General features: G+C 46.0%; 1 protein-coding gene and 1 pseudogene across 1 annotated transcript in view; one reads left to right on the top strand and one right to left on the bottom strand.

Annotated features, from left to right (window-relative positions):
* The window catches only part of HTR4 (5-hydroxytryptamine receptor 4), a 203494-nt gene extending 177340 nt beyond the window's left edge, over positions 1-26154 (bottom strand). The window contains exon 1 of the mRNA XM_067566509.1: positions 25895-26154. The gene's annotated coding sequence lies outside the window, so the exon portion shown is untranslated. The remainder of the gene's footprint in view (positions 1-25894) is intronic.
* LOC137165133 (death domain-containing protein CRADD pseudogene) lies at positions 15723-16151 on the top strand (annotated as a pseudogene).
* Positions 26155-26399: the final 245 nt, after the last annotated feature.

Raw genomic sequence — 26399 nt, 5'->3', positions numbered from 1 at the left:
AGCTCACAGTCCAATCCAGTCAACACCAAGACAGAGAGATGTTACTGGTGAGAAAATCCATGTGGAAGGAGAAGAAAGGGTGTGGAAAAGGTGTTCAAAGCACTGGGGACAGGGGAAAAAAGGTCACAAATGAGGAGAGCAAGAGAAAATGAAAGCAAAGATGTAAGCAATGAGGCATTTGAAATGCTTCTTTTAGGTGAGGAATTTGATGCTGTAAAACCCAGGAATCCTGTGAAAGAAAGGGATGGGAGGAATATAGAGACCAGCTAGAGAGGACATTTGGTAAAATTTGGGCAATAGAGAGATTACATTCTACAAACATCTTATAAAAATCTTCCTTCTTCCTCTAGGAGAGCTTTCTCATCCAAGAATTCACTCTCCCACCATGTAATTACATCCTGAGCTAAAGAGGAGATCTGAAAAGAAAGATTTCTTTTAGTCGATCCATCTTCATAGCCCAAGGAGCCAGGGGATCTGGGCTCCCAGGTGAAATATGCAGGAGTACGAGTGAAAGACTGAATTTCTTCACCTGGCCCCATCATGTGACTAGGCTGAGTCACATGTACATCCTGTTATCTGGAATATGAAATACTGGGGCCAAAATATGGGCTCTTGTAATGTCTTTCTGCAAATGTTTATGGTACACAACTGAGTCCAGGCCTGTTGCGTGGTATATCTGTGAACTACTGATGGGAAGAATGCACAGGTGCGACCAGAGCCGGCTCACTCAAAGAGTAACTGTGCTCAGTGGTTCAGTAAGCTGGCAGAGAACTGAAGACTTGCTCTGATGTAAAGTCTCTATATTCACAGGGAGAAATCCTGTTCCACCCTTGCGTATAGCGCCTCCTGCAGCAAAACCTAGTGCAATTCAGCTGTTCATTGAAAAGGAGTGGGAGTATGGGGGGCAGAAGAAGGCCAGGACCATAGGATACTCTGGCTGGGCCCTGGGCAGTGGATCTCCCTCAGAGTGAGAGTGGACCATGCCCTACATGGGGACCATTGCACACCTAGTGTGGCCAAGAAATAGCCTCAACCTTTCACCCTTTTCTGCATCCTATCGAGACCCTGGGGAAAATTCCTCCATGCCATTTGGTCACTTTATGCAGCAAGGCCCTGAGCCCCATGGCTGCCTCCCAGTACAGAGCACACTCCCTACCATCACCATGTGCAGAACAGAGGAAGCCTCCACAGGAACCTGGAGAGCAAGAGGCATTTTGAGGTGGGCTGGCAGTGAAGCAGAGGCAGGCCCAGGGTAATCCACTGAAAAGAGAGGACGTGTTAAGGGCAGGAGGAGCCACGGCCCGGGCAGACCTCCATTCCCAGCTACCACGAAGCACACTGAAGCTATGGGAGTGGAGAGCACAACCGAACGCAGCCCTAGAAAGCCTTAGCTTGCATTGGGAGTCAGACAGGCCCACACATCCCCTGTGTAGGGGAGGTGAAACTTGCCCCTGCCCTTTCCCTCCGATGGATTCTCACCCAGCCCTGCTGCAAAGACCCTGGTCAGTAATGACGGCATCTGACATGGCCGCCTTCACCGCACAGCACTCGACTGCAACGCCTGAAGCCAAGCAAATTGCTATGCAGTCCACACTGTACACAGCAATCGCCGCACTAGCCAGGGAAGGGCAGAACAACCAATGCAGTGAAGCCTGGTCGCTGCATACCAGTTTAAGACAGGACGCTAAGACGAGTACTGCGAGCAGCGGCTAGTCCAGAGGCTAGTAGCAAGGAGGAAGAATGCAATATCCAAGGAATGTGGGGCTAACACCCTGACATTTACAGTAAGTGCCCAGGAAACACTAGTGAACATGGATGTCAGGACCTCTCTTGTACAATCCAGGCAAAGAAGAGGAAAGTCAAATGTGCAAGCAGCAGTCTGGGCCTGTGTGTGTGTCTGTGCCCTGGAATGTCTCTCAGCAGCGTTCCCTGTTTGATTCAGTACTAACAATATTGCAGAGCATCCTGTACATGATTCTGTTTTTGCCTGGAGCTTGAGCTTAAGTGAAGAATGATAATCACTGCCCACAGTGTTTGTCATTTTTCTTTTCAGAAGTCTTTGGGGTTCCTGTGATTTTTTTTTTTTTTTTTAACATGCCTTTTTTCTCTTAAACAACTAAAAATGTTCTGGTGTGCCAAGCCCGAGGCTTTGAGTCTCTCTTAGGTTTCCTATTTTTGGCTCTTCAGACTATGCTCCGATTATTATTGCTATTTTATTTTCTTAAACAAACTAAAGCTTTAATAATAAACGGACCCTGGGACTCAAAGGTCATGGAGGGACCAGACATTTACTGAAGGGAAGGAATACTGCATGGTTCCAAGAAGAAACTGATGGGGAGGAGAAACTAAGACTCAGAAGAAAGGAAGGGGTTACAGAACCAAACGCTCCAGAAGGCTTCACAATTTATCTATCAGTTGGCACAGGGGAGAGAAACAGCAAAGGTGTGAATAAATGAGAGTGACCCAATCAATTCAAGGTGTTGGGTTTGCTGCCATTGTTATCATTGTTATTAATAGCAACACTGGTGTCCTCCTTCACACTCATGCTTCCCATCATTAAAGGCTTGATTATCTCTTGTCCTTACGCAGGCCGTACATTTTTCTCTGATGACGGCTCAAGCCATGGGTCGGACAGATGGGGCTGCTCACTTGATACCTGCCCTGGGTGGGTAGGCAGCAGAGAAGGGAGGGAAGTAGGAGGAACTTTGGTTCTTCCTCCATCCATCCCTTTCCCTCCACACACTTGCCAGCTAATTCAGTATTATCCCCTGGCTGCCAAATGGACTAGAAGAGGGATATGGACTGGTGGAACAAAAGCTGAATTATTAAATGTATCTGAGGATGGCAAAGTGCTCTGAAATATTAACGAGGCTTCAACCCTCACTTCATCCTCCGTCAGTTAAGGTTCATTATCCCTAGTTTTCAGATGGAAAAAAAAAAAGTCACAGAGCAGGGAAGTGACACGGCACATCAATGACAGAACAGAGACTGGAACCCACGGCTGCTTATCTGACCATTAGGCCACACCCCCAGACCACTACAGCCTTCCTCAGCTTGCCAACTGCCACCAGCAGCTGTACGGTATTTTCCAGATTGCACTTAATGGTCATTTGAAAGGGATGAGAAGGTGGATACGTAATAGCTGTGGTAAGGTGAAGAGAGTGTGTTTCTTCAAAATGGAACAAGAAGGTTTCTCTGAATCACTCACTGATCACTGTAAAAGTAGCCAGCAATGATGTTTTGATCGGGAAGTTTTCACCAGGACTGATCTGTAGCGAGTGTGAGGAACTAAGAAAGCTGCTTTCTATTAAGGTCATCCTGAGAAGGCCCCATGGCAAATTGAAATTGGTAATTATTTTTTCCATGTGCATTTCAGAGAACCCTGCAGCTCCATGTGCAGCCCACACTCTGTTGTAGCCAGTCCCTCATTGCCCTTTCTCATAACCTGAGTCCACATGCATCTGTTTCAGAAAACATCAGCAAATCAGAATCTCTCTACCCACTGTCCTGAAGAACAAAAAATGTATGTAGGAGGAGCTAGTGAAAGAAGAAAGAGTTCTAACTTCACTTCAGATATTCGGTCCCCCCACCCCACTGCAACCAAAGCTTGGGCAGCAGAACCATTGCTAACACTTAACCTTGAGTTAATGAGCATTTTTTGGACTGACCTAGATCAACCACTCCCTAATCAAGCCTTTGTGAAGACTTCACAATGTCCTTTGTGATGCCCAAAGCAATCATAGTTGTGTGCTATTACTGGAGACATTTGAAGTGGCCATAGCAGTGGGCATGCAAAACACAATATGAGCAGAGTATGGCTGGTGTTGAAAAGGAGAGACAGGGAGATAAGAGAGAGAGTGGTCTCTCATGTAGAACAGCATAAATCGAGGACAAAATTTGCAGAGATGGCTGTAAATAGCCAAGCCTTCATGAAAAGCTTGAAGCCTTTAGTAGATCCCCACGCAGTGTAAACTGAGCAGCCCTGCGACTGCACAACAGAAAACTGGACCTTCCAAATGACACTTTTTGTTAGTCTTTGTAGTGCATGTGTCATTGAGTGATTCCAAACTGATTCACTAGGGCTATCTGAGGGGATGTGAAATCTTGGACAGGAAGGAGACAGCTTTCTGAGTTGAGAAGTAACCGAGCCATTTTCAACACTGCCCCTCATTCAGAAGGCACAGCTGATACTACAAATTCTTCTGTGAGAACATAAGCAGGTAAGCATCCATTCTGACCAGACCTCTCAGCCATTTGAGGTTTGCCCCAGCACTCATCTGAACTGATCCAAACCTCTTGGATCTAGAAATGGACTGAAAATGTCCTGAGACAGAATTTCTGGCAAAATTATTAAACAGTTGTAACTACCAGCCAAGTCTGAGTATCTCCTGAGATTTTCATCATTTCCTGTCAGAGAACTGGATGGGACTGAGAGACAAAATCCTGCCAATACACAGTAATGGAAGAACACTTTCTATTGTGCTGGGCTGAGACTGAAATTATTGATGTGGCCCATTGAATCAAAGGGGCAGGAAGTATTAGAAAGAAAATAAAAAACTTTGTCCCCAACTTCCTACAGGCTGCCTGGCTGCACGAGCTAAACTTCTACTATACACTAGTATGCATTAGACCCGGGGCCTGATTCTCAGGTGGTGTAAATCAGTGTAGGTCCATAGAGATCGTATGGAGCAATAGCAATTAATACCAGCTGAGACCCTGGCCCACAGTATCTAAGCAATCAGTGAATCTTCAGGAACCACAGTGAAATGCGCTATGGAATCAATCAGAAACAAAAAGGAAAACATGCTATGAAAGATCATATGGGTCTCTCTTTATTCCTGCTGTCTATTTCTTAACCACTGATTGACTTATGTGTAAATGGGAGAGCTGGTCAGAAAATGGTGAATTTTTCAGCTGAAAATATTGATGAAAACAAAACAAAAAATCATTTTCTAATACATTTTTGAGGGCAAACATTCAAATGCCCAAAATCTTTCAGTCAAAAAAAATTAAAAATTTCAACTGAAAACCAAAGAATTTAGAGATTCAGAAACGCTGCTGCAATGCCATACGGGATTTGTAGTTTGGGTGCTTCGTATGCTTATTTTCTTCTATAGGCCACACTTCCTGCTCAGACTCCATTTCCCATGATGCACCACATTCTCCCATCTTGGAGAAGGAAGGCAGTACACAATGGGAGCCCTTACCATGATGTATCAAGGGAGATGTAGTTTAGCCAGAGAACCTGAGCCCGAGAGGGACATGAGGCAACTGAATTACTGTTCCCACAAGGCACTGTGGCAGCATGTCCAAATTGAAATATTTCAGGTCTTTGGTTTTTCAACCAAAAACAAAACAAAAACAAAAAAAAACAGATGTAAACACTTTTCACAAAAGAATTTGTTGAGTTGCAAATCCAATTATCTGTCAAAAAACAGTTTTGATGGAAAATTTTCAGTGAGCCTTAGTCAATACAGCATTACAAACAGATCTCAGCAGAAATACCACGTAGTGTCAGATCCCTACAGAGATTATAGTTCTGTGTAGAGACAGTGAATTGACCCAGCTGCAGGTCAGAGGCACTTATTTATAGCATATAATTTTACTTTATTTACCTTCAGCAGGATAATAACCCTAATCAAAATTAGCATGCAGCACCTAGGTTCAGTCTTATCTGCCTATCTGTCTAGGTATTTATAGAGCTCCCATCCCCATGGTATCAGAACACAGTGTCTGTTCTGTAGCTAGAATTTCCCAAGGGGTGTACGCTGGCACAGGTGTTCCTAAACTGTTTAATTTATCATCTTGCATAATTATTCTGTCTCACAGTCATTGGCTGTGTTGCAATGTTAACAACACAGATCCAATGAGTAACTATGTTAAAACTTCCCCTGCCGTACCCAGCTCCAATTCCTCCTGCTCTTTAAAAGGTGACTTTATTGCCCCAATAATCCCCGTGGCCTTGCTAATGTGAAAGCAGGAGTGGGGTGACTTCCTTCATTGACAAAAGTAAACCCTAGGTGCCAAATCTTGAAGTCGTGAAGTCACAAGACTCATTGAACTAAGATAAAATCCAGAGACACACTAAGCAGCTGCAATCTTCAGTAGGAACTGCAAGTTCTCAACATCTCTGAAAACCACACCATTGGCTCATTCAGTTAATAGTTGGGGTTCTCTGAGTAAGAACTAAGTAAAAATTGAGTAGGGACCTCAGGATTTGGTCCAATGGCAGATGCTGGAAAAAAAAACTACCAGAAATTGGGGGTCCCTTAGTCGTGCTTCAGATCTTGGTGAAAGATGAATGATGGGATGGTCTAAGAGAGCCTTTGGGAGGGTGTCCCCTGCAAGGCCTAACATCTGCATGACTAACAATTATTATTTGCTACCCTCTCTCATCTTGAATGGCATTTCATGACTGCTCCCCACTCAGTGGGAGCCGCTGTAGAGTGAGCAGCACTGCTCTGCATAAGGGTGTTAGTATCAGGCCCCAGGCAAGAAGAAATAAGGAAACAAACTCTTGCTTAAAAAACATTGAGGAAAGGGGGGGAAGAGGAAATGGAGAACATCGTTCTGAAATTTGAGAGAAGTCAAGAGAAAGTGCCTCTCTCTCTCTCTCTCCATGTGATCAGTGAATGATATGTTAATAAATCTCAGATGTTTGGGATTTCAACAGACTGGAGCCTGGGATCCAAACTTTCAGCCTAATATTAATATATTCCAAAAGCTCTTTCAAATCCACTTAGACTAGTATCTTTCAGTCAGTTTTAAAACATCCCCTTTCTTGTGAACTCAGCGCTTATATGCTGAACTATACAAATAAAATCTCCTTTTAACAAAATGTAATTTGCAGGAAACTCGGCCCTTAATATGGATCCAATTCCTTTTGATTTCTTGTATATCTTAGGTTTTAATGTTTTGAAGAATAATTGCTGAGCAGATTTTTTTCATGAAGTGTACATTTACCATCCAGCCTTTACAGATCAAACGGTGATATCATTGTAATCTATAGATATCCCCTTGTGACTACATTACAATGTAAATACAAGCTCGTGGGCATTCTACTGTCAGAATTCCAAAAGAAAAACCTTTCAATTGCAGTTGAGGTTGCTAAGCATAATTTGAAACAAAAACATATCACTGAACACAGCTGTATAAATAAATAAACACTGGGGAATTCATAAGTTAAGGTTACATAAACTATTCTGACACCAACCTTAATTCACAGATAGCATGAAGCAGAAAAATTCTCAGTGGCCAGCACCCAAGCAATCTCATCTTAGTATTTGCATTTGTATTACTATTTTAGAGCCCAATCCAAAACGTCACAGAGTTTTTGGTTTTGAACATCTTTTTTTTAATCTCTGATGTAGTATGATATTAGAGCCTGCTACTTTACGTGAAAAGCTCTGGGCACAGTCTGCAATAGTTAAAACAATTTCTCTGTCAGGTAAGCAAAGTTTCTCCTTAAGCAACAATGCTGTAGGCATCATCCTCAGCTTGTGATATCCCATCACGGGCAAGGTAATGAACTGTAATATCACACACAGAAGATTGTGCATTCATGGTCCCTTGAAGTCATTCTAACCTGAGTGCATATCTTTTGCATGGGCCATCAGCTCTGGCCCACCTGAAGAGTGCCAGCCACCGGGATGCAAAGATAGTTTATCTGTTGCTCTCAACTGTTAAGATAACGTGCACTATCTCCAAGAAAGATAGGGTCAAAACAGTGTAAATTAAAAACATCTTAAATTAAAATCCTGAATTGCACTCTGAAAAAGATTAGTAAGCAGCGCACTCCCTGGAGCACAGGTATTATCTTTCTGTCTATAGTATCATTAAATAAGGAGTGTTGTTACATTCTGCATTAGCTGACGTTTTTAAGTGATCTTTCATGGTAGTCTTGAGAGAGACAAGGTAGGTGAGGTAATATCTTTTATTGGACCAACTTCTCTTGGTGAGAGAGAAAACCAGAGCCCTGCAAATCCACGAATATCCACTTGATATCCACAGATATCCACATCTGAAGCTATTCACGGATCATTTTTGCAGATCCCAGATCAGATGCAGGTACAAGGGCTCTAGAGACAAGCTTTCAAGCCACACAGAACTCTTCTTCGTATCTGGGAAAGGTACTGTCAGCATCACAGCAAAATACAAGGTGGAACAGAGTGTTTAGCATAAGTAGTTAGCACATATTGTAAGGGACTATTCAAGGTAGACTGGCCCATTAACACCTGTTGAACCGAGTGTATGTAGCAAAAGAGCTGTACAACCATTTGCAACTTTAGAAGGGCTTGTTTTCATGCAGCAGCTGTGCCGATGCAGTGCTTTAGCGAAGACGCTCTTATATCGACGGGAGAGTTTCTCCAGTCGACATAGATAATCCACCTCCCTGAGAGAAGCAGTCCCAATGACGTAGCGCTGTCTACACAGGGGGTTAGGTCAGTATAAATACATTGCTCAGGGGTGTGGATTTTTCACTACCATACTATACTACCATAGGTCTGTAGTGTACATCTGGCCTTAGTCTCCCAGTATGGTGCTCTAAGAGGGACTTGTCTTTCTGTCTCGGTTTCACACAAAAAGAATGTTGTAAACAGATTTGTCATAACACCACCAATAATCTAATTGTCAGAGAGCACCATTCCTCTCCCATTCCAAGTCAATGGAAAATCCCCCATTGGCTTCGGTGCCACGGGGCGTAGTCACTGAACCCCATTTCCATAGTCACATACTGATGGTGGACCAGGCATTCTAACCTGTCTAACATATTCTCCATGTCTCCTGCTGCATCACAAGCAACGAAACACCTTTAAGCACTAGAGTTGCTGATATTGCGTGGAAAGCTTGAGAAAGACTATTTAAAACCAAGCCTGTGCATCCTTCTACTCTCCTTCTCCAAGAAAATGGAGCATTCATCGTTGAAGAGGTGATGCCTTCACTACCCATCACCATCCTTATATTGTGACAGCCCCTCCTTGCCACAACAATCAATTATAATATCAATTATGCTATGTCTACACTACTAGCCCAGAACAGGATTCATGGGTGGTCTCTGTTAAGATCAGATTGCAACAGGTGAGCAGGATCGACGAAATCATCTCCAGGCTGCACATGAAAGGTGCCATAGAGCTGCATCATCAAACATTACAGATACTCACCTCTCATGCCCTCTGTGTGGCCGACTCTGTGCAACAGAGTCATATGCATAGCCATAGATGAGAATTACAACAATATCGTCGTCATCGTCAGCGACGGACTGCCAACAACACATTACAACACAATACAAGCTAGGAGTGTGATTCCCAATTCACATCCACATACCCTGCCAACTCTCATGGTGCTAATGTGAGTATAAATAGCAATGTAGCCACAGTAGCATGGATGGCAGCAGCAGCAGGACAGCTTAGCCGTGCTGAGTACATACCGGAGGTTTCAGGTGGGTTTGTAGTCAGCACGGCTAAGGCGTGCTGCCATCATCACTGCCTGTGCTACCAGGGCTCCTTCGCTATATATACATTCAGGCCTGGCAACTTAGGTCAAATTAAACTCCCTTAATTGGATTTAATTACACCCGCGTCTACACTGGCACCACTGTTAATTCGAATTAAGATGCCTGTAAAATCAACTTAATAAGACCACCTCTGCAAGTGGCATAGTGCCTAATTCGAATTTGTTAAATCGATTTAGTGTCAGTGTAGATGCAACGTCAGGGTAGCTTGATGAGACCTACATGAGTATGCGTATGTGTGCTGGGAATTGCACCGATAGTTCACAGTGTAGATGTAACCAAAGAGATACCTATGCAGGGTCCCTTGGGTCAAGTCAGCCTGATGCTTGGGGACCAATTTTGCTATCTTTCACTTGGATGGATGTCTGGATTCAGATCCACTCCTCCTCTGTTCTGCCAGAACCCCAGCCGCTTCAATGGTCCTAGTCATGCATCACAAACTGAGTAAGACAAATTTTGGATTCTTCACTCAGGTTTTGCTTTGCCTCAAAGTCCATTAACTTCAAATCAAGAGTTTTGTCTGAATAAGAACTGAGTGAAACCTCAGTAAGGACTTTGGTATTTGGCCCCTAGAAAAGAACACCTCTAGGACTCCCCAGAAGCATGATTCTCCCCTCCTTCAACCTCTCCCTCAAGACTTAGACACTTTGGCCATTAAAGACATGTGTATGTTCGTGGCTAACCTGAGCTTCTCCCAAGCACCACTGGATTTGGGATTTGTTAATTTTAAACACATGGGCATGATTGGAAAATGGCAGGAGAATTCACAATTGAAACCAACAAGATTGAGTTAGCATGAAAACTGGATTGGAAGAGAAACACTCTCACTTGCCACCCCATATGCTGTATCTGTTAGGCTAAGGTTAGACAGAGGTAGAACTAGTGTTCAAGACAGTCATGGTGGAATGAGTTATTCCTCCTTTAAGAGCATAAGTGAGATGAGAGTAGGACACACAGAGAAGCTGGACTAATGGTTGCATGGCATTTGGGGGAATTTCCATCAGCTGCCAATGTAAAGTCAATGGGAGGACCATAAGAGTTTGTGGTCGTGACCTGAGATGAAGGATGGTCAAGCATTCAGGGCATTAACTTAGGATGTGGGAGACTCAGCTTCAAGTCCCTGCTCTGCCACAGTTGTCCTATGGGACCGTGGGCAAGTCACTTTGCCTCAGTTACTCATCTTTAAAATGCTGATAATAGCCCTGCCCTATCTCACAGAGATGGTGGGAGGATAAAAACATTAGACGGTGAGATGCTCAGTTGCTATAGTAAGGGGGACATACAAGTATCTAAAATAAACAAAACTAAACTATGCTGCATTTATCTGTGTCACAGCTATACCTTTATTTTTCATGTACTGCACCTCTATGGACTCAGATGTCTTAACAGGCCAGCAGCCAGTTTGTGTTCAGTTCATTGCAGATTGTCTCAGAAAACACATACACACACAGTGCTCTCTCCTGAAGTCCTTATTTTTATTCTTTCTTGTTGTAGCTTTTTCCTTTATCTAAAAAATAACAGTCGGTCTAGCATGAAAGTATATGGTTGCTCTTTGTGTATGGAAAACCATGAACGAAGCAGCTTGTCTGGGGAAACAGAGCAAGAAAAAGGAAATCTCCTGCTTCCTGTATGTTTCATATTGTCCTGTAATTAATCATAACCATGCTAGTTACTCTTGTTTTATTAAATGCAAACATAGTTGTTGACAGTGCACCTTGTATTCTTACATAAGCCATAATAGAAAGGGGATCAGATAGATAAGAGAATGCAGCGGAGCTGAGGCTGATGTAACGTACAGAAAGTTACATACCCATAAAAGACAGTTTGATAGTTTAGTTTTAAAATCGGCTCATGCCATCTTCCCTGAAACAGTTACGCTGTTCACCTAACACCCACCATGGTCAGTAAATGGTGTCAACAAGGAACTATCGTTTACACAGCTGATAGGTGGCTCACTCCCTTCTCTGTTGCAATTTCCATTTAACTTTCACCAAACTTTCCCACATCCTTCCGGCCCAGGCCGAGGCAGCCCAGAGAGGGAGAGAGAGAAAGAGCAGTCCCCACACTTTGAATCGCATATGCCAGCCCCCCAGAATGTTACAGCAGTCTGTAAATCCCAAGCAAATCCAACCCACAAAGTCTCACACACCCTGCAAACATTTCAAGGTCTCAGCAGGAAGCTCCAGAGCTTTGCTGTCAATTTGTATTCCCCTTGGTTAGAGAGAACGTCCTCCCTCTCTCTTTTTCTGAAAGCCACCAGGAATTATGAGCAGTGCAAGCAGACCTGTAAATTCAGCCACTTGTCAAGCCTGTGACATCCATGCGCTGATCAGTTCCGTGTTCTGCATCCCTTGAGGGCTGGCAGTTCAGATCACTGCATGCTTACTGCTACCCACCCCAGTGGCAGGGTACTGCTGCCAAAACACAGGACGCTCTCCACTTCCAATGCTCACTCAAGGGGTTTTGCAACATATTACAATGATGCATTTAGAAGTAAGATAGATTTGATTTTTTTTTTTTTTAATATCTCTTTCTGTGGCTGGCAGGAGTGGGCATGTCATGCCATTCACATAGGGCACACATGTTATGTCCCATGTTATTTTGAAACATCTTCAGTTCAAGACAGAGAGACTTGATATTGAGGTATGTGACTATGAGCTTTATTCATCACATCTACACTGTCAGGTTATCACATAGCAAAGACTAAACTCCTACAATATTGACCCAGAATGCACCAGGCTCAGGGTGAATCCTGGAATTAATTCTCTAGGGGACAGACTTTTCTTTGTTTGTCCCTAAAGCCTTTGCAGTTCCTAAGTCCTCATTTACACACAAAATTGCATTAATTTAACTAAAATTGGCTTAAAAGATTATTTAAACTGGTGCAAAGTTGCTGCATGGGCATCCGTTAATCAATTTAAATCTGGTTTATATCTGATTGAAGAGTATCCACAGAGGGGCTTGCACCCTTTTAACTAAACTTATTTAAAAAACACACCTTCAGTTAAACTGGTGCAATTCTTTGTTTGAGAAGGAGCAACGTTTTCAAAAGGACCAATGGGATTTAGGAGCTTAAATTCCATTGCCTTTTAATAAAAACAGGCTCATAAGTGCCTACGTCACTTTTTTAAATGGAATTTAGATTCCTAAATCACTTAGAAATCTGAAAATTTTACCCGAGGACTAAGGATTAAGCAACTGATTTAATATCAGTATTTGAGCCTGAATTCCCTCTCACACATGGGTATATCAGGAATAACTGCGATAATCAATGGGTTTACAGAGGTAGAAAAGAGAATAGGGCCCATATACACATTTTAACATCTTATCAACACTTTAAGAACACACGAGTTGCTTGGCTAAACAAATAGTAGCCATGGAAGATACAATCCCCGTAACTGTTTACAAGTATTAGGAAGGGCTACACATGAAGGAGAGAGAATGCATTTAACTGCAAGACTATTGGATGTAATTAAGAGATCAAAGTGGGGGCAGTATATCAGAGGGCAAACTTTCTAACAGTGATAGGTAGGAGGTTGTGAGATAAAGAAAGTCTCAAGGGAAATAGTGGACAAACATCTTTGAAGACACTTAAAACTAGACTAGATAAAGCCTTAGAGAACTGATTTCCAGATTCCCTGGGGGAAGCAGGTTGACAAAGACATTTTACTCATCTGAGGAACGAAACAACATATGGGGTTGGTTAGTTTGACATTTTATAACTAGAAACATATTGACAAGGGGTGATGTGGAGTCTCCATCCCCTGGAGTCTTTAAATCAAGGCTGAAGGAATTAAGAAAAATCCTATAGTTCATCCATAAATTGTTAGGAAATACTTGCAGGAAATACTGGGTGCCATTCTCTGACTTGTGTTGCACAGGTTAGGCCAGATGAGCCTTCAGGCTTTAGAGGCTATGACTCTATATTCACAATTGTTGCTTTCTGCCCCCAAAGTGGCTTCATTTCAGCAAATCAGTGAAGTGATGTCTGTCTAGACTAGACAGACCAAAAGGTATGTAAACCATGTGGAGATCCAGCAGGACAAAGGGTTCTATATAAATAAAAAGATCATGATGATTATATCCAGGCTGGGATTTTCAAAGGCACCTAAGGGAGTTAAGCACCCAAATCCCCTTGAAATTAATTGCTTCTTAAAACCTCCCCCTCCTATGGTTGGCCAGGTAAAGTTTCCCCCTATGCACGTAAAAACTATCTAAACTTAGAATAAACGGTGCACGTTGTAATTTCCCGGAAGGACAGCAGGCCGGGCTACTCCTGACCCTGTGTAAAAGAAAGGCAGATTGGACTCTCCGTACCGAGAGGGATGAGGGTAGTCACACTTACACAGCATGGGGTGGCAGGGGAGAGCCACAATCCATTGCAACCAGTGAGGACTGGATGATGGTAAGCATGGGATCACAGACAACTTTCCGGCAGGTGGACACATGACTGTCTCTCTGCAGTTATTGAGCAGTTAAATATCGGAACCGACTTCAAGGGGCTTGACTCTGCTTCCAAACACTCTCTTTACCTCTGGTCTGTCATGGTGTGTAGCTCACATAGCCAGAGGGTCCCAGAGCAATAGCAGCAGCTGCTCTGCAAAACCATGTATTTTCCTGGGGCATAAGGGCTGATTTGGCATTGATTGGTACCGACTTCCCTTTTGATCCCCTTGGACACTTTCTCGCAGGGAAAGGTTTCTCACGGAGAGAATGATGGAGGGACAGATTCAGCTGAGGTGTAAACTTTTTTTGCCAGGTACATCCTGGCACACAGCCCTGATGGCTGGTCGTCCACTGGGAAAGGAGGCTGTAGCAGAAGAGAGCAGATGCAATGCACCCTACCAGGAAAGTGGGCAGTGCTACCTAGATGGAGGGCACCGGTGGGTGCATCCTTTCACAGCTTCCACAAAACTACCACCACTTGATCTCTCTTGGAGTGATTCTCTCCTGGGGGATCAGGACCTATTTGGCCTAAGGAAATGTAATTTACACCTCACTGCTCATGCCCAAGTGCATCCCCTGCCCCATAACCAGAGTGAGAGACAGACAGACTGACATATATGGTTTATCCTTCTAGCTAGTGCAAAGGGGAACAGAAGCTAATGTTCAGCACTCACATATCAATCTGCACTAACAGAGCCCTTTACAAAACTTAATGAATTAATCTTCCCAACATCCCAGAGAGGGAGGCGATTACTGTCACTGCCTCACTTCAGAGGCAGCAACTCCCATATCAGCAACTCCCTCCTCCATCCCGCTGGATTAACAGTTGACAAACAGCTAAACATCTGATTTCTGTCAGGCACAGGTGCAATACGTAACATGTCCAATCGCCCACCAGATGTCGGATCCTCCGCAAAGGAAGAATGCTGTCCAGGAACATTTCCTGTGTAAAAACATTGTCCTGCTTTGCAGGCAGAGCTCCGTTGTGTAAGCGAAAGGCTGGGAGAGGACTGTTAGTACTTCTTCAGGATGCTGTTGAAGAACAGCTGACCTCAAGCATTCCACGTTAGAGCAATCCTCTGTCTAATCCATCTACATAGCACCAGACAAGGCTCTGGATCTTATCTGCCTCTCTTCCTTCCATTTGCAGCTTCTGCCTCTTCCCTAGGAATAGTTGCATGAAACCAACATCTTTCCCAGCTATCCTTTTCAACTGAGTCCTTGTCTACACTGCAAAGATAAGTCAACCTATGTTAGGTTAACTTACAGCCATGGCATTAATTACTGCGGTGGCTGGTGACCACGCTACTCTCCTCGGGTCAGTGGTGCGTGTCCTCCCCAGGAGCACTTCCACTGACCTAAGACAGGCAGTGTGGGGAGCTGAGAGCCTGGTCTCAGGCTCCCAGGTTCCCAGCAGGCTGTCCCCCTCCCTCATTCCCCACCAGGAGCAAGGTCCAGTCACCCAGGGCTTCTTGCCTTCCCGGATCCAGCCACTTTTGCCTTCTACAAAGATGGTGCCTCCACCCCTGGTCGGGAGCGTGTGTAAATCCTCGGCTTTCCAGCTGTGGCATTCTGGTGTTGTGTGTATTTACACAGTGTCTGAGACAGTAGCAGAATATATCAATGCCATGAAAATACAAATGTCTCCCTACAGCTCTGTGACATGATCACTTTATGCAAGAGGACTAATGAGGAGAGGTGGGAATCCTAAATTCTGCTTGCTGGATTAGATAAACTACAGAAAACACTAGACCTGCAGTACCAGATGGATGCCAGAGACAAGCGTTCCCTGCGGCTGGAACTCTGCTCTGCGGTGCTGGTGAAGGGGCTCATCACTCACTACCTCTACCAGGAAGGCATTCTAACAGAAAACCATCTTCAAGAAATAAAGTCCCAAGCCACGAATCACAGACAAACCATGATGCTTCTCGATATCCTTCCTACCAGAGGACCCAAGGTCTTTCAGACAGTCTTGGATTCCTTACAGGAGTTTCCATGGGTGAGAGACAAATTGGAGAGAAAGCGTAAGGAAATTATGCCGGAGGATCCTGAAGATGACAGGATAACTGGAATTCCACCAGACATTTTGAAGAACCCACCAACAAATCGGCAGATTAACAAACTTGCCAGGAGTCTGGAGCCTGAGTGGGAGCATATTGTACTGTACGTGGGTTTGTCACAGAATGACATGTAAAGTCAATCCAGCCGCTCAGCTCCCAGGGGAGCGCCGGCAGGGGGCAGCTGGACTCTAGTTGTCCAGCTTTCTTGTCAATTTCATGGCTCCAGCAGAGGTAAGGAACTCAGTGTGTACACTGCCACTGCGTCGCCTTGACTACACCGACATAAGCCCTGCACCTCTCGCTGAGGTGGTTTTATTATGTCGGGATAGCAGGCGACATACATCGGTGGGAGAGCATTGCAGTGTGTACACCTCCACTGTTTTGTCAGCAAAAGCTGGACTTTTGTTGACCAAACTCTGTAGTGTAGACCAGCCCTGAGTTTTGTGCTGTTGAAAGGCATTAGAATCGCAAACATGGAGACCAAAGTCCACTAGCCACAGAATAAGTACGAGGGCATTAGCAGGCAAAGGTCCCCTCCCACCCACCGCCCTATCACCCCTGCCCTGAAGGGATCACTCTAAAGACTAAGGAACATGCAGTCTCTTTGGCCAATTCAGCCCCCAGAATCTCTCCAATAGGATCTTCCTTTTCATTTGCTCCCTGGCTTGCCTCCCCCATAGCAATAGTGGTTTCTTGTGTCAGAGGGTTATGACTTTGGGTGGAGATTAACAAGCAGCATTTTCCAGCCATTTCTTCCTTAACTGCTCTTGTCAAAGCCACTCTGTCTGCGAGCACCGAGCTGTCAGTCCCCATGGCTCCATACACTGCCATGTGCTGCAAACACTTTCTAAACTGAGCATTTGCCCTCATGGTAACAGAATATCAAGATATTTCATCTGTGTGGGGGAATGCACAGCATGTCGCACCAGCAAAGGGGACATCTGGAGGCAAAAATGACACATCTTTTGCTTTGCTAATCCCCATGGGTCTGCTTCTTTACTCCAGCGAATAGCACCTTAATCTGAATCATCCTGCTGATTTCAGTGGGACTGCTAGGGGAGTAAGATATCGCTTGACATGAGGAAAGGTGCCAGATTCTGTCCTCGTATAATATCGCTGGGCTCACTTATTTTCTTATAAATGCTCAGTCTCACATTGCACAAAACCTAATAAAAATGCTAGTCCTGGCCACACAGAAAAGCTCCAAGGAAAAGTCGAAAGTGTAGTGTGTCAGGGGATGAAAGGAGGGGGTCTAACCAATGCCTGAAGTTGTTGCTTTTTATCCTCTCTTTCCAGACACTTTTACGTGTGCTGTCTGGAAATTCTCACAGTCAAGCAGGTTTAAACAGGATTTTTTTTACTATTATTATTATTATTATTAAAGGAAACAATTTCCTTCTTCAGATACTGGTTTCTTTCTTTTATTCCTCCCCCTCTACCTGCCCCCCCATTTGGAACGGATCACAGGTGCCATTTTATATCCAAATCCTCAGCCACAGTTTAATTTTTCCTGTGTTTGTGTCTTTCATGCACATTCTATAACTTGTCTCTTATGCAGGAAGGCAAACTAGATGATCATGTGGTTCCCTGTGGCTTTATAATCTCTGGATGATATTCTGACTCTCAAATCAATGGTAAGACTCCCATTGATTTCAGGGGGTCCAGGATTTCACCCTATGAATCTATGTTCTATGGAATCTATTTTCTAAGCGATAGTTTCCCACCAAAAAAGGATGAAAACCTCTTTGGATCAATTGTCATTCCTCTTCTGAAAAGTCTGGGCCATATTCCCAGCTGGCATAAATCAGCATAGCACTATGCCAATTTACACCAGCTGAGCATCTGGCCCATCATCTTTACCTTTTCCTATAGTGCCAACGTACCCATTACCAATGGGATGGTTTATCTGGGAGCCAAAAAGTACATTGGAGGTTTACCAAAACCTTCCCTGTTCTATAAACTGTGTTCTCACAATCAAGTTCCAGGGGATTGTGACCATTTCCCCCCTTTCTTCATGGCTACACCAGGAAGTAGGGATCAAAACATATAGGAGTGGTTGGCCAAACCTTTCTCTTACAAGATGGCATCACAGTATGGAAAAGGCTAAGAACCCCTGCTATAGACAAGAACATTTCATGCCTCAAGACATAGATTTAAAAAGATTTCAGCAGAATGTACCTTTTGCATCTTAGTGTTACAACAGAGATCTCATTTTGGTTTCCCAGGCCTTCGCTAAGTCTGGAGTCCAGCTCTGGGTTATTAAAAACCATCCCTCCCCACCCCCAAAAGAGAGATTTTAAAGTGACAACATTTTGCAAAACAAACAGGCATGAAAAGAAACACATTCTGCCACTTCACCTGATCTCAGTGAAATTGGCAGCTTTTGACTCCCCCCAGCTGTCTTAGGAAGGTTTTATGATGGAAACAATGAGAGCTGTATCCAATGCAGCAATAAACTGGGCCTGGGTTTCAGCAGATTTCAGTAAATATTCACTCTGCAAACTTTCTAAAAGTTATTAGATTTGTATGAAATCAAACTGGATCCCCTCCTGAGGCTGCATTAATTACAGACCTAGAGCCCAATCCTGCCCACAGTTGCTCAGCCAGCAAGACCCACTGAACTCTTTGCATTCCTGGCAGGAAGGAGGACTACATAGATGCGCAAGAGTATACCAGACCGGGTCACGCTCATCTCTGCAAGGTGCTTTATGTATTCATTTATTTCAGGAAAAATCAGCAGGAGCTTTGTTGATGCCCTCCACTGCTAGAGTGGCTGATTTGACACTTAAAGGGACAATGTCAAAATTTGTCCAATTCACATTTTATGGATTTGAGTGTTCTAGTTTGATGACAGTCTTCTAGTTTTTACCAGCTAAATTCAAAGGTAAGGGGATGTAACAGTTCTCACAACAACCCGGTGAGAGAGGTAAGTCCCTATTACACCCATAAAAGAAGAGAGGATTTGCCAAAGGCAGCAGAGGAAGTCAGCATCAGGAGCCTTGATTTCCTGTCTACCTCTACTCTGGTAAAGTCTATAGGAGGGCCTGTGGTTGAATTCCAACTGCTAATCTGAATTAAAAGCAGAGTTGCTGTGTCTTCACAGCTATCTTAAGCAGAGTTAGCTAATCTGAATTAAGAACACACTTTTTTTTTGCAGTGTAGACATACCTTTTCACTTCGCCAATGTGCAACATCTCCATGTTCAGTGCTCCAGTCACCAGACAGCATTCAAATTAGTATGCAGCACCTTACAGAGGTGGATATTTTCTCACACCAACTGCAGGGCCCAGCCCATGTACAAGATCTTTTCCTTATTACCAGTAAAGCCCATACTGTTTGCTATTTGGTTTTAAGGGAGTCTAGTTAGCTAATGAAGAAGCAAACTGCTGAGATAACAGATGGTGAAGAGCCAGGCAGCAGGATCCACCCAGACACTGGGGACTGCTAGCCGAGACAAAAATGCCAACTGCCTACCCAGTCCCTCTTTAAAGTACAGCACCAGATCTGTCTCCATGGGAATTGTAATGAGGGCAGGACTTCTCTTTGCCATCTCAAACTGAGAAGAAAAAAAATTAAAAGAAAATAATGAGCCTCTCCACAGTGATGTGACTCTGAGCAAACTGAGCCGGAACAGCTGGAATGAGCAAATGCCCTTGTGTGGCCCCGTGCTGTCTCTTTGCTTTGCTTATTCTAAGCTTGGATGAATTCCTTATCCTGTTGCTTTGCCATAGCAGATAACAGGTCCAGCGCCTGCTGCTGTAAACGACTTTGCTACAGCATAAACGTTGAGCACTAGCGGGTCTGTGCTTTAGACTTGCTGGCTGTAACTGCAGCTTTGCACGGTTGGCCTGGGCATCTCTCGCACCCTGCCAAAGATCTACATGGAGCCACTTAGGGGAAGTGTGAGGGAGAGGGAGTGAGAGTGGGTGTGGGAATGTGCAGATGGTGGTCCGAGCCTGACAGTCCAGGCGTGATTTTCAGAGCGGCTAAGCCCACACGGCTCACATTAACTTTATTCGGAATCATGCCCCACAATGACGGGAGGGAGCAGAGAAGGAGGGAGTATGTATGGATGTGCCAGCAGAATGCCAAGCTATACTGGGCCTGATCCACAGCATGTGTAAGTCAATAGAAAGGCTCCCGTTGTTGCCAATGAATGGGCTGCGGATCCAGCCCATGCTGCACAAAACACCACATCAAACATTTAAAATGGAAAGGCTCATAGAAGTAATTATTTAAAACAAACCTTTCTGATTGAGGCTGCAGCAGGGATACAAGGGGGAAGTCAGCCCTGGGCAGGGGACCAGCACAAGGCCTATCACCATTTCGCCCCCACCCACCAAAAGCCTCCAAAATAGAGTGTAAATGGGGCTGCAGTGGTACATCTGCTTCATGATGCCCCTCTGCATTGAGAGACTTTCATCCCTAGAGAACAGCTGTCACCCTGCACCCAGCCTCCATCACTGGGTAAGCTACTTGCTGATTGCACCTGCTATTTTCTGTAATTGTTTCCCTAATTACATAAAACTGGCAAAGTTCAATTTGTCTTTTCCTCAAAATAATTTGCTTTCCACTGTACACTGCTGGATTTGTCTCCCCGTGTAACCCATGTGTCTGCAGCCACTATTATTCATTTGGGTTCATCCCCCTGCCCCCCCCACCACCTTAAATGAAATTTATTTTGACAATGAGTCTAATCAAATTACACAATGTGACCGGATTAAAGTCGGCTGCTTCAAAAATATGAGATTCAGTTTCATTTCAGTCAAGCTACTGGTTGTACCTTCTCCACCTCCTGGGGAGGTAACCCCCTCCAGACCACACCTCATGGTGCAAATATTGGTGCAGTGTGGAGAACCAAGGTGCCTGCAATGGAAGGTGTCATGATAATAAAGGGCACTCCAGAGAACAGAGATTAACAAGGAGACAAGGGAGGGGTGGGGGAAAAGAGCATTGCAGTGTTTATTTTTATCACGAAAATGTATCAGACAGGGTATTTCCACAAATCCCATTGACTTCAATGGAGCATATGGGTATAAGCCAACCCCAATGGAGTAACACTAATTTACACCAGGTGTTACTTTGGCTGGGTGTGTAAAAGATTATACGTAATAGTGGCAGTAGCGGACGATAGGTCAAAATCTAATTAACTGGACACCTTCCAACTTTTAGAATCCACTCCTTTTCCGATAATCCAATTTACTATTGCCATGTACGTTATTTTCCTACCTATGCCGTAATGGAGAGGGCATCTCATAGATTAGAGCAGAGCTGAAGCAAATTCAGGCTGGGAGTTAAAATATAGTTGCTCTATCTTTAGATGGTCAGTTATTCGTCTAGTGCAGGGAGTATTTCCATTTCTCTTAATTCTTGTATTCTTGTCCTACGACCTTTCTAGGCAAGAATTTGTTTTTTCAGCCATAGTGACAAAATCCAAAATAAAGTTTCTAACTAGGTATCTGTCTGTTTAATTTCAATGAACAACACGTTTCCCTAAAAACATGTTCCTTGGAATTTGGGGATTTCTTAGGCCTGATTTGTTTCACTTAGGACATTATGTGAAGAGCTGAATACAGGAACATAGGTATTACCACCTTGGCTCAGACCATGATCCCTTTTATTTGCTGTCCTGTCTGACAATGGCAAGTACCAGATGCTTCAGTGGGAGGTGCAAGAAAACCTGCAGCGGATAGTTATGGAATAGTCTACTCATAGGGGAAGCTTCTTCCTAACCCTAAGGAGCATGGTGCTTGAGTTATGCCCTGACACATAGGGGTTTATAGGCTTGATAGATTATACTAGCTAGGATTACAGGTCCAGGAGTTTATTATTATATTATTTATAAACCAGTGTTTCTCAACTTTTTAAGTAGCAAGTACCCCCTAACTTCAGAAAATTTTAATAAGTACCCAAACACTCAATTTTCCACTCTGAGAAATACAATCTTTTCCCCTTTACCGCTGGACGACTGTATTTCTTGTAAAGCAGGAGAGTTCTGAGTTCTGCAATGCTGTGTGGCTGTGGCAGATCACAAAACCCCCTGCTGTTTCTCCTCCCCTTCCTCCATATAGGACCAAAGGTCAACGCCAGCCAATCACTATGGCCTGATGGTGCAGTCATGTGGTGTTCTCCTCACACAGGCAGGCACTTGTGAGGGATAAGCAGGCACTAGCGGCTCACCAGAATGGATAGCAGCGCTCCCCGTGGCCGTCCCTAGGGGGGTGCAGGCCTGGGGCAAATCACACTGTGTGGGCCCCTTTTAAGATGTTTATGCTGGTAAAATCTGGGGCTGTCATAGCTGTCAATTTCAGGGCTCAGCTAGAGCCGTGAAATTGACAAGTAAACCTGTGGGTAGAGCCGAGCTCCAGGACTGGGCAAGCCACTGGGCTCTCCGCCTGGCTTTCTGGACACTTGGCTTTGAGCTGGGGAGGGGAAGGGAGTGCCACTTGGGCAAGTTGCAGGCGGCTGCCATCTGGCTGCCAGGCTAGGAGGTGGGCGACTGCCACCCAATCCGAGCTGGGGCAGAGGAGGCTTCCGCGCAGGCTGGGACCCAGGGATGTGGGCAGGCGGCAGGCAACTTCTGCCCATCTTCAAGCCAGGGTGCGGAAGACTGTCTCTCGACTCAGAGCCGGGGCACAGGTGGCAGCCACCCAGCTGCAAGTCCAGCTTGCAAGGCGCAGGAGACTGCTGTCAGGCTCCCATCTGGGAGCTGGGACCGGGCGGGATGCGGGCGGCTGCCACCTGGCATCCCAAGAAGCCACTGGCTGCTACCCAGCATCCCAGAATTGGGGCAGCTGCCGTCTACCTCCCAGCTAGGAGGTGGGACTGGGCAGGAAGCCAGTGGCTGCTGCCCACCTCCCACTGGGTTTTTTGCCACATACCCCCGCCTGTGTCTTGTGTACCCCCATGGGTACGCGCACCACAGGTTGAGAAACTATGATATAAAACACTACTAAACTCTTTGGACCAGATGTTCTGCTGGTTTAAATTGGCACAACTCCATTGAAATCAATTACGCTGATTTACAGCAGCTGTGGATCTGGCTCCTTGAATCCTGCTAAGGTCTTAGCTCAATAACACATTGCAAAATAGAGTTCCACAGGTGTATGATGAGTTGTCGGAAGAAGTTTTAAATTTCCTGTTTTAAGTTTCTTGGTTTAACTGAGTGACCCCTTTCTACTGGGCTATGTACAGATATGAAGGACAGTCCCTGCCCCAAGGAGTGTACAATCACAGGTGTTGCTTCTGCCACCTTTACTAGTGTTGGTTAGTACCTGACCCTGCAAGCTGCCCTGTAGATTTCCCAGGGACAACTCATGGAGTGCAGAACATCGTGAATAAGGGTAATAAGTGGTGACAGGTGGATGTAGAACACAATGAGGAAGAAGGACACAAGGGTGATGGTTACAAAAATAGAGTTGGGATATAGCACAGAGCACCGTTTGGAGACTTCCTAGGGTATTTTTAACAAATGAGCAAGAGATGCCAGCAAGCCACTGTCTTCTCACTTTTAAGTCTTGTTTACAAAACCGTGAGAAACAGAGACAATTTGATCTGTCCCCAGTAGGCAACTATTTAAGGAAATTACAAGATCATTAAATCTTCAATTAAAACAAATTAACATGTACATTGTATGCACGTTTTTCTACTGAACAGCCAGGCAGTAGTGACAATCTTGAGCCTTTGCTGGGAAAATTAAAATTAAGCCATATATCTTTACCGAGAGGAAGGACATAGTGCTAACCGCTGAGGATATCATGAGTTCCCCCTCCTGGAGGGAATGCTACAGAGAAATCTGATCAAGTGATCCTTTCAGCTGTTAAACGGGAGAAGAGATGCAGCAGCCAAGGGCTGCCTGTATGTAGGCTTTAGATGCTTACAATGTGTGCTCTTCAGTTCCTTCATATTTCACAGCCTTATGCAGAGTGCAGGGCTACCTTCACCAAAGACTGAGTCTCAGACCTGACTGCAGCCAGTTCCTCGGCGTGGATTTGGGAACATTGTCGTCATTCAGAAACAGTCATAAAAATCTAGTAACCTTATCAAAAACATTGCACAGCCTCCCCGAGCCCCAGCAATAGCCGTCAGCTGCCACGCTGATTGATTGACTAAATCTTTCCCTGTCCCCTCATTAAACACAAGATAATATTCCTATAAAAAAAGCTTTTGTTCACTCTATTCCATAACATTAGAAAAAATGAAGTCATACTGACATCACATGCTCCACAGGGCCAACCCAAGTCAGCTGCCACTGCTGTTTGGGTGCTCAGACCTGATAAACCAGGGCTTATCTTCTTCTGGCTGCACCGATGCAGCTGAAAACTGCAGCTGCAGGTTTTAATGCCTCAGACTTCTGTGAAGTTTCCATTGAGAGAGTTTGTTTTGGAGCCAGGAACAATGCCTCTGTGGTTAAAGAAAACTGCCCCCCAGAAGGAGCTCCTCATGTTCCAGTTACTCAGTCTCTCTACAGAGAGAGACAACAGCCGAGGAAAGAGACAATCACTCCCTCTTCCCAACAGTCAGATCCATGAAGTCGCCATGCTCTTAGAACATGATCCAAAGCCCATGGGAGTGAACGAAAAGACTCCCGCTAACTTTAGTGGCTTTAGTTCAGGTCCTGCGTAACGTGGAGGCCGACAGTACTAAGCACTGCCTTCAGTCACAGGAGTTAAGGATGAGCACAAGTTTGCTCTGTCACATCCAAGCTCCATGGAAAGCCCTGTTCTGGGGAGGGGACTGTCAGAGGAGAGACTGGTTTTTATCAGCGCCATGACTCACTGGAAAACATTGATCCCTCCAGCAAGCTGCAGCAATTCTAATATAGGCCTATTTAAATGAAGGCTCCCAATTCCAGCAGAGCCCAGCCAGCACCTCTTTCCCAGCACACACTCTTTGATACATCATGGCCACTCTTTACCTCCCTGCTGCTACTTAGCAGATAGACAGCCACAGGTTGCCTCTCACCTGCACCTGGATCGCGGACCATTTCTGACCATTCCAGCTGACTGAAAAGAATATCATTAGCACCAACAAACTCAGTGCACCAAGTCAAGGGGGCTCCGGGGGCCCCAGGGCCAGTTGGACCTTCCAACTCGAGCCTCACTGAGAATCAGCACAAGGGGCAGGGGGCTGAACTGTGGCCCCCTTTTCCCAGGGCTCGCGTCACTCAGCCTCCTGCACCTTGCTTCTCTCTCATCACCGCCCTACTCTCTGCCCATCTACGGCGGGCCACTTCTCCCCAGTCTGAGCGCTACTGGTGCCGGAGCGCCTGCCAGGTAGACCAGCCTTCCCCTAGCTCCGTCCTAGCCCGGCTCTCAAATCTCAGCTGAAAACATCTCCTTCTCGTGCTGCTTTATTTCCTCTCTCCCCCGGTCATTGTTTCTCTGTATTGGATCCTTTCCTGCCGTGAATCGCGAGGGGGGGGGGGGGGGATGCGCACTGGTTAGAAAGCGGAGCTCTACATCGGCGTTGCCCCGCACCGCAGAATTGCCTCGGCTCTTCGTCGGGAAATGCCCTCGGGGGGGGGGGCACTGGCTCTGCCCCCGGCCCGTCCCCTGCCCCCGGAGGACGGGCTCTTTATCGCTCCGTGTGAAAGGTGCGCCGAGGTGGCGAAGTTCAAAGTCTGCCCCGCTCGGAGAGCGCCTCTCCGCCGCCAGCCTGACTCTAATTCCGAGCTCGTGGCCCGGCTGCGGGCACCAGCCTCCCCTTCTGCCCCCGCCTCCGGAGCCACACCGGCCCCGAGAGCCCTTCGCGCCCCCCGGGGGGACCAGCTCCCGGCGGGCCGGGTGCCCCCCTCCCAGGATCCACGGGCGGGATCGCGCCGGGAAGGGGGCTGCACTCCGCGGGTTGAAGCCGGGGCAGGGCAGCGGCGCCTTACCATTCCCGTGTGAGCAGCCTGGCCCCCCGGGGCATGGCCCAGCTCCCTACGCCGGCGTCTGCATCCTCCGGCCAGGTGCCGGGGACCGCCGCGCTCCCGGGCTGGTCCCAGAACCCGCGACCATCCGCTGCTCTCCCCGGACAAGCTCCGGCGGCTCCGCTCCCAGCCAAGTTGCTGGTTAGCCCCGAGCGCACGGACCAGCCGCTCCGCCGCCGGCCGAGCTAGTCGCCGGTCCCCGGGTAGCTGCGGGCTCCCTGGTGCTCTCCAGCGCCGCCTTTGAAAACCGGGCCGCGCCGCCCGGCCAATCAGCGCCAGCCGCTGGCGGCTGAGCGAGGGAGGGGCCTGGCCCGGGAGGAGCGGGGCAGGCGGTACAGCCGCGGCGCGGCGAGGGCACATCGCGCTCCCGGCGGCGAACCCATTGCTCCAGCCGGGACCCTCTCCCTGGGTGCCCGGAGCATCTCCGCTCTTCGCACCCTTCACGCTGCCCGAGGAAAGTCCCTGCCCG

This window comes from Emydura macquarii, unplaced genomic scaffold (assembly GCF_026122565.2).
Source record: "Emydura macquarii macquarii isolate MOO-44397 ecotype Brisbane River unplaced genomic scaffold, CSIRO-AGI_Emac_v2 contig_2768, whole genome shotgun sequence".
NCBI classification, from domain to species: Eukaryota; Metazoa; Chordata; order Testudines; family Chelidae; genus Emydura; species Emydura macquarii.
Note: the sequence above shows the minus strand (reverse complement) of the source record. Positions and strands in the feature narration are given on the sequence as shown.